Source organism: Artemia sp. Qi Xiang Cuo, chromosome 3 (genome assembly GCF_049724085.1).
Source record: "Artemia sp. Qi Xiang Cuo chromosome 3, ASM4972408v1, whole genome shotgun sequence".
Lineage (NCBI taxonomy): Eukaryota > Metazoa > Arthropoda > Branchiopoda > Anostraca > Artemiidae > Artemia > Artemia sp. Qi Xiang Cuo.
In genome coordinates, this window is record NC_142796.1 from 16768532 (window position 1) to 16780901 (window position 12370).

A 12370-nucleotide genomic window follows, 5' to 3' on the forward strand; every position below is an offset into this window, starting at 1 on the left:
AGTGAAACTTAAATTGAATATGCAAATCAACTTTGAATCGAATGAAAATAACTACAAACAAGAGTTTGCGTATCGTCTCACTGCAGAAGCCTAAAACCTACTGCGTCATTAGCGCTTTACTGAAAACAATTCTTTGAAATATTTTCACTTCTGTAACTTTAAGAAATCAAAAATTAATTAAGATTTTAGGGAATGAATATCAGCATATGTATATTAAATTGACAATATACATTTTTTTTTCAGTAAACTCATTTTATTTTTTTTTCAGTAAAATACAAATTATATTCTGGCTTTTAGAAAGCATAGGGGTTTTGAACCCTACTCACTTTAATTTATGCTCGCTTTGAGTTTGACTCTAATATTTATTTTAATTTTTGTTCGTTTTGGGTTTCATTTATTTATTGATACTGATTTCGGGTAGTTGTATGCTTGGTAGATTATATGATAGTCCGGACGCCAGGTGTTGAAAATGTGAACCATACCACGACGGAATGGGGCTGCTACGAGAATTAGCCTACCCTCCACCCCCTAAATTGACCATGCGGATTCAAAAATAACAATGGCACTTGCTTGCGAGTTGTGGAACATTCCGAAACTTGACATTTTATTATATTTTGGTGTTTCATGCAAGAAAATGCATGTTCCACAAAGTTTGAGGTGGAGTTTTCCGCTCAAATAGAAATGCCTAGAAGCCATAGAATGTTTTCATAACAAACTAACACGATTAGTTACAAAAAATGGCAGAGTTAAAAAAAATGGCAAAACTACATGAGTTTTGAACAGTCTTGGAAAGTATAAACAAAATCAAATTGATTATTAAATATATAATGATATTAATTGTGGAAAGATCCATCAGTTCAAGATTTTTTTTTCACTTTAATTTTTATTTTCATTTTCAATGCTGTAAGAACTGGAAAAGAATAAATTTGTAATATACGAGTAATTCGTTTTCAGTGAAGCACCAATGACGCAGAAGGCTTCAGGTTTTTACAGTTAAAGAAGGGGAGCAGTATCCAAATTTTGCTTGTAGTGAAACTATATTTGTCTTGATCAATCTTGAAGAGAACTAATAAATTAAACTGAATATTTGATGCATAATGATATTAATTGCTAAAAGCTCATCAGTTCAAAATTTTACTGTAATTTTAATATTTATTTTCAATATTAAGTACAAAAGAAAACATTTGTAATATAATTCGTTTTCAGTAAAGCGCCAATGACGCAGTATGTTTTAGGCTTCTGCAGTGAGACGATACCCAAACTCTTGCTTGCAGTTATTTTTATTCGATTCAAACTTGATTTGCATATTCAATTTAAGTGTCACTCGTTTTAAGATTTATTTATTCATTTACATTAATATATATTGTGTGTTTGTTTGCTTTGATTGTTTATTTAATTTCTTTTCGTTTTAAGTTTCATATATACTTCAATAGCAAAATATTTGTATTAGTTTTAATCTTAATATTCATATTCAATCAATAATTACTCGCTTTAAGATCTATTTATTTATTTATGTTATTACTTGTTGTATGTTTTTTTGCTATTATTGTTTGTTTAAGTTCTTGTCGTTTTGGGTTTCATTGACCCTTTAATTGTAATTTCTGGTCATTGTGTTTTTGAATTTTAAAAGTCATTTGTAACCGCTTAGCTGTAGTTTAAGGTGAACTTCACTTTCCAATGAGAAACTTGTTTAATGGAAAGTATTCTTTTTAATTTATTTCTTCCCGTTTTTTAGATCAAAAAGTTTCAAGCTGTTTTGGCATCGGGGGGGGGGGGGGGTTGCCTACTGTCCGATTATTCTTGACTTTAAAAAACGGATCTAGAACTTTCAATTTAAACCGAATGAGGCTTTTTTCAAAGTCTATACGATTACCTCTTTGATAAAAACCTTATATATGAACAATAGACAGCTTGCATAACTTGTGGACAGCGATTGACAACAATGAATGGATTGAAAAGATAGCTCCAATAAGGGGGTTTAGACCATTTCACTTGCTGACACAAAGGGTTCACGACTGTTTGGAATTGACCTTAATAGGAATTTGTGTGCCAAAGCAATTTTGCATCTATCAAAGAGTATGTATTTTAACCTTATAATTGGATAATTATAATAGATTTCCTATGTGTTCTTCCCAAACAAAGCCCCTTTCCATAAGTTATAACCCCCCTTTATAAGTAATGCCCCAGGTCTTTACTTACAACGCCCACCCCTGGAACCGGGTGGGCTCTGTCGACACCGGAGCTTTTTGTTATCAGAACTCTGACTATTTTAACAAAATGTTTATCTCATAATTTTTATCTGGAGCATTTAGGGCCTGGAGGAGGGAGAGGAGCTAGTTGCCCTTTAATCTCTTTTGACTCTTGAAAATTGAACAAGAACTTTCAATTTTCAATCAAATGAGCCCTCTCTAAACTTTATACGAGCATCCCTTCCATAAGAAATAATATGAAGGATTCGGAGAATCCTTAAATTACAACCCTTGCCCTGAGGGCTTTGGGGGAGTTGTAATCCTCAAAGACCTAATTTCCAGAAATTAAAACTATGTTTAATAAAATGGCGGTCTTAAAATTTTGATTGTATGTGTTTGGGGAAAAGGTGGGCGTGAGAGGGGGGTTAGTTGCCCTCAAATCACTTTCGACTATTACAAAGGGCACTAGCCCTCGTAATTTCCAATCGAATGAGCCTTTTTTTGAAGTTTCTACGACACCGCCATCTATAAAAACCTTATATGCCCCCAGGGCATAACTTAAAACACTTGCCCTGAGGGTTGTGGGGGATTGTCCTCCTCAAAAACATATTTTCTATATGGAAATCAACTACGCTGAACAAAATGGCTATCTCAAAATTTTGATTGGATGTGTTTGGGGGAATGATGGGCGTGGTGGAGAGGGGCTAGTTGCCCTCCAATCACTTTCGACTATTAAAAAGGGCTCTAGCCCTTTGAATTTGCAATCGAATGTGCCTGTTTTGAAGTTTCTACGACAACGCCTTCTATAAAGACCTTATATGCCCCCAGGGCATAACTTAAAACTCTCGACCTGAGGGTTGTGGGGGAGTGTCCTCCTCAAAAACATATTTTCTATTTGGAAATCAACTACGCTGAACAAATTGGCTATCTCAAAATTTTTATTGGATGTATTTGGAGAAATGCGGGGTGTGGGGGGAGCTAATTACCCTCCAATCACTTTCAACTATTAAAAAGGGCACTAGCCCTTTAATGTCCAACCGAATAAACCTGTTTTGAAGTTTCTCCGACAACGCCTTCTATAAAAACCTTATATGCCCCCAGGGCATAACTTAAAACCCTTGCCCTGAGGGTTGTGGGGGATTGTCCTCCTCAAAATCATATTTTCTATCCGGAAATCAACTACGCTGAACAAAACGGCTATCTCAAAATTTTGATTGGATGTGTTTGGGGGAATTATGGGCGTGGGGGGGGCTAGTTGCCCTCCAATCACTTGCGACTATTAAAAAGGGCACTATACCTTTGAATTTCCAATCGAATGAGTCTTTTTTTGAAGTTTCTATGACAACACCTTCTATAAAAACCTTATATGCCCCCAGGGCATATCTTAAAACTCTTACCCTGGAGGTTCTGGGGGAGTGTCCTCCTCAAAAACATAGTTTCTATCTGGAAATCAAATACGATTAACAAAATGGATATCTCAGAATTTTGATTGGATGTGTTTGGGGAAATGATGAGCATGAGGGGGGGGGGGGGCTAGTTGCCCTCCAATCATTTTCGACTATTAAAAAGAGCACTAGTCCTTTAATTTCCAATCAAATGAGCCTGTTTTGAAGTTTCTACGACAACGCCTTCTATAAAAAACTTATATGCCCCCAGGGCATAAATTAAAACCCTTGCCTTGAGGGTTGTGGGGGAGTGCCCTCCTCAAAAATATATTTTCTATCTGGAAATCAACTACGCTGAACAAAATGGCTATCTGAAAATTTTGATTGAATGTGTTTGGGGAAATGATGGGCGTGGGGGGGAGGGGGCTAGTTACACTCCAATCACTTTCGACTATTAAAAAGGGCACTAGCCCTTTAATTTCCAATCGAATGAGCATGTTTTGAAGTTTCTACGACAACGTGTTCTATAAAAACCTCATATACGCCCAGGGCACAACTTAAAACCCTTGCCCTGAGGGTTGTGGGGGAGTATCCTCCTCAAAAATATATTTTCTATCTGGAAATCAACTACGCTGAACAAAATGGCTTTCTCAAAATTTTGATTGGATGTGTCTGGGGGACTGATGGGCGTGAGAGGGGGGGGGGCTAGGTTTCCACCAAACGTTTTTTAATATCAAAAAGGGCACAAAAACTCTTAATTTCTGATCGAATGAGCCCCTGTTGAAGTTTCTACTACGACCTCTTCCATATGAAATGCCTCTGGGGAAAAAAATTAATAAAACATTGGATCCGTATGGCCTTTACTATACGCAACGCTAAAGCGTTGCCTCTGATACTGTACCAAAACGATTCCAATGTTCAAACACAACAGTGCAAAAATTCAAATCCAAAAGTAGTAATTTTTTAGTTTGATATTTAAAGAAAAATGCACAAAAAAGTCAAGACTCCAATATGGTTTTTGCATGAGAGGACAGGAGAGAATAGCCCAAAAATTTTCCTTAAGGGAGGAGGGGGTTAAATTTGAAAACGAAAGTAGAAAGGCCTTAGTGACTCGTGACAGCACACCATATATGGGCATAGAGTCCCTAGGGAGAACACGTGGTTAATGGGGTCAATGACCTAAATTTCCAAGGTCGATGTTGTTGTTGTTGTAAGTGCACGCTCTCAGCGAATGTCAAACACCTGTGCTGTCGACCTCAATTCACCCATCGTGAATCAATAATTCCCCTTAGAAACAACAAATTAATTTCCCCTTTCTTGACAGATCAAACAACCAATGACATCATCTGTCAGACTTTAAAAATTTTCGTATAGAAACGATTCTCCAGGAATAGATCCAAGTCATTAATGTCTTTGCCTCGGAAACAACTCTTTTGGTCGAACTCCAAAGGATATTAATAGCCAATGGCCATGGAAACAATTCTCCAAGAAACATCTTAGCGATGAATTGTTTTAGCGCGGGAATCAGGTTTCTTATTAATTTGAAATGCATTAGCGCAGAGATGCCAAAAACAAAAGGAACACGCTGAATTACGTTTAGGGATTATTTGGGCGAAAGTGTTTTAGACAGGTTATGGAATTATTTCGGTGAAACAGTTAGAGAAATTTTAAAAGATGACTTTTGAAGAGATTTTAGAAGAGAATTTAATGGTGAAACTCTGTGGTCGTTATAATACACAAGTTTCATTTGAACAGTGTTGTGAGGTCCTCTAACCCAACCCCAAAGGGTTCCAATCCTCCTACCCCAACCCCGAAGGAAGCCCCCGGTCCTCAAAGGCCCCCCAAGCTCCCAAAGGGCCACCGGCGCCCCCAAAGGCCCACCCAGACCCCCAAAGGCCATCCCCGGGCCCCCCAAAGGCCCATCGAGCTCCCAAAGGACCAACGGGGTCCCAAAGGCCCTCCACCGGTCCCCAAATGTCCCCCAGGCCCCCAACTGTCCCCTCGGACCCCCAAAGGCCCTCCCTGTGCCCCAAAGGCCCTCCCTGTGCCCCCAAAGGCCCTCTCCCGGCCCCCAAAGGTCCACCGGACCAGAGAAGTGCCGCCGGGATGCGCCGTGGGCCAGGAAAGCGCCACAGGATGTGCCGCAGGGATGCGCCGCGGGTCAGGAAAGCGCCGCAGGGGATGCGCCGCAGGGAGGCACCGCAGGAAAGCGCCGTAGGATGCGCCGCATGGATGCGCCGCAAAAAAAGTAAACTAAAAAGTAAAAATTTCGAAATGTTATCCCCCAAACGCCCTCCAAAGGCCCCCAAAGGCCCTCCCCAGGACCGCAAAGGTCCCCCCGGCTCCCAAAGGGCCAACCCGCCCCCAAGGGTCCCGCGGACCCCCAAAGGTCCTCCCCCGGTCCCCAAAGGTCCACTGGGCTCCCAAAGGCCCTCCCCCGGTCCTCAAAGGTCCCCCGGGCTCCCAAAAGACCACTCAATCCTCAAGGGTCCCCGGATCCCCAAACGCCCTCCCTGGGCCCCAAAGGTCCTCCCCCGGTCCCCATACATGCACACAAAAACTTACACACACACAAAAACTTACACACACACACAAAAACTTACACACACACACGAAAACTTACACACACACACTAAAACTAACACACACACACCAAAACAAAAACACACACAAACAAAAAAATAAACACACACACACAAAAAAAAAAAAACAAAACCAAACGAAAACAAAAAAGCACACAAAAACTAAAATGCACACAAAAACTTACACACACACACACACAACTTACACACACACACACACACGAAAACTCACACACACACCAAAAAAATTAAACAAACACAAAAACTTACACACACACACAAAAACAAAAAAAAATACACATTAAAACAAAAAAAACTCACACACACACACACACAAAAACTTACACACACACACACACACACACAAAACTTACACACACACACACAAAAACTTACACACACACCAAAACTCACACACACACACCAAAACTTACACACACACACACACACACACACAAGACTTACACATGAACACAAAAAAACTCACACACACACGCACAAAAACTTTCACACACACACACACAAAAAACTTAAACATACACACACGAAAACTAACACACACACTCCAAAACTTACACACACAAAAAATAACACACACACACACACAAAAACTTACACAAGCACACAAACACTAACACTCACACAAAAACTTACATGCACAAAAAAAATTACACACACACACACACACACAAAAAACTTAAAAAAACAAACACACGAAAAAAATACCAAAACAGCCTATTATTACACACACACAAAAACTTACACACACACACACACACACACAAAAACTAAAACCTGAAAACAAAAAAAAACTCACCCACACACGCACAAAAACAAAAACACACAGACACACTCACAAAACTTACACACACACACACGAAAACTTACACACACACGCCAAAACTTACACACACAAAAACTTACACATGCACACGAAAACTTACACACACACACACGAAAACTTACACACACACGCCAAACACACACACACACACACACACAAACTTACACACACACACACACACACAAAACTTACACATGCACACGAAAACTTACATGCACACAAAAACTTACATGCACACAAAAACTTACACACACACACACACAAAACTTACACACACACACACACACACGAAAACTCACACACACGCCAAAACTTACACACACACAAAAATTGACACACACAAACACACATACACAAAAAATTACACATCAACAAAAAAAACTCACACACACATGCACAAAAAATTACACACACACACACACACACAAACTTACACACACACACACGAAAACTTACACACACACGCCAAAACTTACACACACAAAAACTTACACACACACACACACACACACACACACACACACACACACACACAACACACACACAAAACTTACACACACACACAAACTTACACAAACACAAAAAACTTATATCCACACGCAATAGCTTAGACACACAAAAACTTACAAACACACACAAAAACTTACACCCACATTCAAAAACTTACATGCACACAAAATCTTACATGCACACAAAAACTTACACACACACACAAACTGACACACACACACAAAAACTTACACACACACACAAAAACTTACACACAAACACACTAAAACTTACACACACACGCCAAAACTTACACACACACACAAAAACTTACACACACACACACACACACACAAAAACTAACAATTTCACAATAAAAATTACATTCACACAAAAATTTACACACACACACTAAAACTTACACACAAACTTAAAAACTTACACAAAAAAAATGTAAGACACACAAAAAATAACACACACACACACACAAAAACTTACACCCACACACAAAAACTTACACACACACACACAAAAACTTACACACACAAAAACTTACACACACACACACAAAAACTTACACACACACACAAAAACTTACACACACACACACAAAAACTTACACACACACACAAAAAAAAACACACACACACAAACATACACACACGCACACAAACTAAAACACACACACAAAAACTTACACACACACACACACGAAAACTTACCCACACACACGAAAACTAACACACACACACGCCAAAACTTACACACACACAAAAACAAACACACACACACACACACACACAAAAACTTAAACATGCACACGAAAACTTACATGCACATAAAAACTTACATGCACACAAAAACTTACACACACGCGCCAAAACTTACACGCACACAAAAAAACTTACACACACACACACGAAAACTTACACACACACACGAAAACTTACACACACACACCAAAACTTACACACACAAAAACGTACACACACAAAAGAACTTACACACGCACACACACACACACACACACACACACACACACACACACACACACACACACACACACACACACACACACACACACACACACACACACACACACACACACACACACACACACACACACACACACACACACACACACACACACACACACACACAGCACACACACACAACACACACACACACACACACACACACACACACACACACACACACACACACACACACACACACACACACACACACACACACACACACACACACACACACACACACACACACACACACACACACAAACACACACACACACACATACAAAAACACACACACACAATCACATAAAAAATCCCACACGAACACACAAACACAAAAACACAAACACACACACAAAAACACAAGCACACACAAACAAACAAACACACACACAAACACACACAAACACAAACAAACACAAACTTACAAACACACACAAAAACTTACACCCACACACAAAAGCTTAGACACAAAAAAACTTACACACACACACACAAAAACTTACACCCACACGCAAAAACTTACATGCACACAAAAACTTACATGCACACAAACACACACACACACACACACAAAACTTACACACACGCACAAAAACTTACACACACAAAAAAACAAACACACACACACACACACACACACAAACTTACACATGCACATGAAAACTTACATGCACACAAAAACTTACACACACACACACACACGAAAACTTACACACACACACGTCAAGACTTACACACACAAAAGCTAGACACACAAAGACTTACACACACACACACACACAAAACTTACACCCGCACGCAAAAACTTACACCCACACGCAAGAACTTACATGCACACAAAAACTTACATGTACACAAAAACTTACACACACACTAAAACTTACACACACGCACAAAAACTTACACACACACACACAAAAACTTACACACACACACGAAAACTTACGCACACACACACACACACACACACACACACAAAAACTTACACAAGCACACGAAAACTAACAAGCACAAAAAAACTTACAGGCACACACAAACTCACACACACGCACAAAATCTAACACGCACACACAAAAACTTACACACACACACGAAAACTACACACACACACGAAAACTTACACACACACACACAAACTTACACACACACACATGAAAACTTACACACACACACGAAAACTTACACACACACGCCAGAACTTACACACACACAAAACACACACACACACACACAAAAACTTACACATGCACACGAAGACTTACATGCACACAAAAACTTACATGCACACAAAAACTTACACACACACACACACACACACACAAACTCACACACACACACACACACACAAGACTTACACACACACGCCAAGACTTACACACACACAAAAACTTACACACACACACACACACACACAAAGACACACATGCACACGAAAACTTACATGCACACAAAACAAACACACACACACACACACCCAAAACTCACACACACACACAAAAAAAATTAAACCATCACACTAAAACTTACACACACACAAAAACTTACACACACACACACACACACACACACACAAAAACTAACACAAGAACACAACAAAATCACACACACACACTCACAAAAACTTACAAACACACAAACACACACACAAACTTACACACACACACACGAAAACTTACACACACACGCCAAAACTTACACACACAAAAACTTACACACACACACACACACACACAAACATAAACACAACCAAACAAAAAAAACTTAAACACACACAAACACACAAACACACTTACAAACACACACAAACACTTACACCCACACACAAAAGATGACACAAACAAAAACTTACACACACACACAAAAACTGAAAAACTAATGAAAATACGTGACATAAAACAAAAACTTGCAAGACCACGAAATCTTACACACACACAAAAACTGCCGCACTAGTACGCACACTTACACACACACACAAAAACTTACACACACACAAAAACTTCAACACCACACCTCCAACAAAATCACACCAACACACGAAAACATACAAGCACACAAAAACTTACACACACACACACACACGAAAACTTACACACATACAAGTAAAAACTTACACACAAAAAAGCTTAGACACACAAAAACTTACACGCACACACACAAAAACTTACACACACACGCAAAAACTTAAATGCACACAAAAAATAACTTGCAAACAAAAACTAACACACACACAAACTTAAACACACTCACAAAAACTCACACACACACACACAAAAACTTACACACACACACACTAAAACTTAATCACACACACGAAAACTAACACACACACACGCCAAAACTTACACACACACAAAAACTTACACACTTACCATATCGCAGTTACATTGTCTTAATTTTTCAAATTTCATTTTGAATTTCTGTCGTGAAATGCAAGAGTTGGAATATTTCAGTAGTGACTTGTGGTGCTTTACCTTCTCACAGTTACATTCTCTTGATTTTTCGAAGTTCATTTTGAATTTCTGTCATGAAATGCAAGAGTTGGAAAATTGGGGTCTTAGTCCACCAGCCCGAATGGTGGAAATCCACTAGCTCAGTATTGGGGTCCCAGTCCACCAGCCTGAACGGTGCAAATTCACTAGCTCAGAATTGGGGTCTTAGTCCACCAGCCTGAATGGTGGAAATCCACTAGCTCAATATTGGGGTCTCAGTCTACCAGTCTGAATGGTGTAAATTCACTGTTTAAGTTATAGTAGGCTATCTTATCTTTTGCTTTCATTATAACTTAAACTAGCCTTTTCCGGCGCGTTTGGTTACGTTAGGCTAGATTAAGTTAGGTTAGGTTAGGTTAGCCCACGTACGCTTCACTTAGGTTAGCTTAGGTTGGGTGAGAGACAGGCAAAAAGTTAGGTGTATGATTAGGTTAGGTTAGGTTAGATTAAATTAGGTTAGGTTAAGTTAGGTTAGGCTAGGTTAGCCTACGTACGCGCGTGTACGTAGGCTAACCTAGCCTAACCTAACTTAACCTAACCTAATTCTAACCTAACCTAACCTAATCATACACCTAACTTTTTGCCTGTCTCTCACCTAACCTAAGCTAACCTAAGTGAAGCATACATTGGCTTACCTTACCTAACTTAACCTAACCTAACTGAATCGAACCTAAACTTGCCAGACTCAATGTAAAAGGTTAGTATAGCTTCTCATGAACGCTCCCGATACGTTAACCTAACCTAACTGAAAAAGAGAATTTACACCCAACAAAATGGTAGGCGCTGACCCCCATCATTTGTCAGTGAATTTCCATCCTTACGGCTTGTGGACTAGGACCCCAATTCTGAGCTAGTGAATTTCCACCGTTCAGACTGGTGAACTGGGACTCCAATACTGAGCTAGTGGATTTCCACCATTCGGGCTGGTGGACTAAGACACAAATTTTCAAACTCTTGCATTTCATGACATAAATTAAAATTGAACTTCGAAAAATCAAGAGAATCTAACTGTGAGAAGGTAAAGCACAACAAGTCACTACTGAAATATTCCAACTCTTGCATTTCACGACAGAAATTCAAAATGAAATTTGAAAAATTAAGACAATGTAACTGTGATATGGTAAGAGTGTAAGTTTTTGTGTGTGTGTAAGTTTTGGCGTGTGTGTGTGTAAGTTTTCGTGTGTGTGCGTCAGTTTTAGTGTGTGTGTGTGTCAGTTTTTGTGTGTGTATGTGTAAGTTTTTGTGCGTGTCTGTAAGTTTTTGTGTGTGTTAGTTTTTGTTTGCATTTTAGTTTTTGTGTGAATGTTAGTTTTTGAGTGTGTGTGTAAGTTTTTGTGTGTGTGTGTGTAAGTTTT

General features: G+C 39.2%; 1 protein-coding gene across 1 annotated transcript in view; it reads right to left on the reverse strand.

The window, feature by feature from the left end:
• The window catches only part of LOC148953810 (uncharacterized), a 273349-nt gene that overhangs the window by 38734 nt on the left and 222245 nt on the right, over positions 1-12370 (reverse strand). The window lies entirely within an intron of this gene.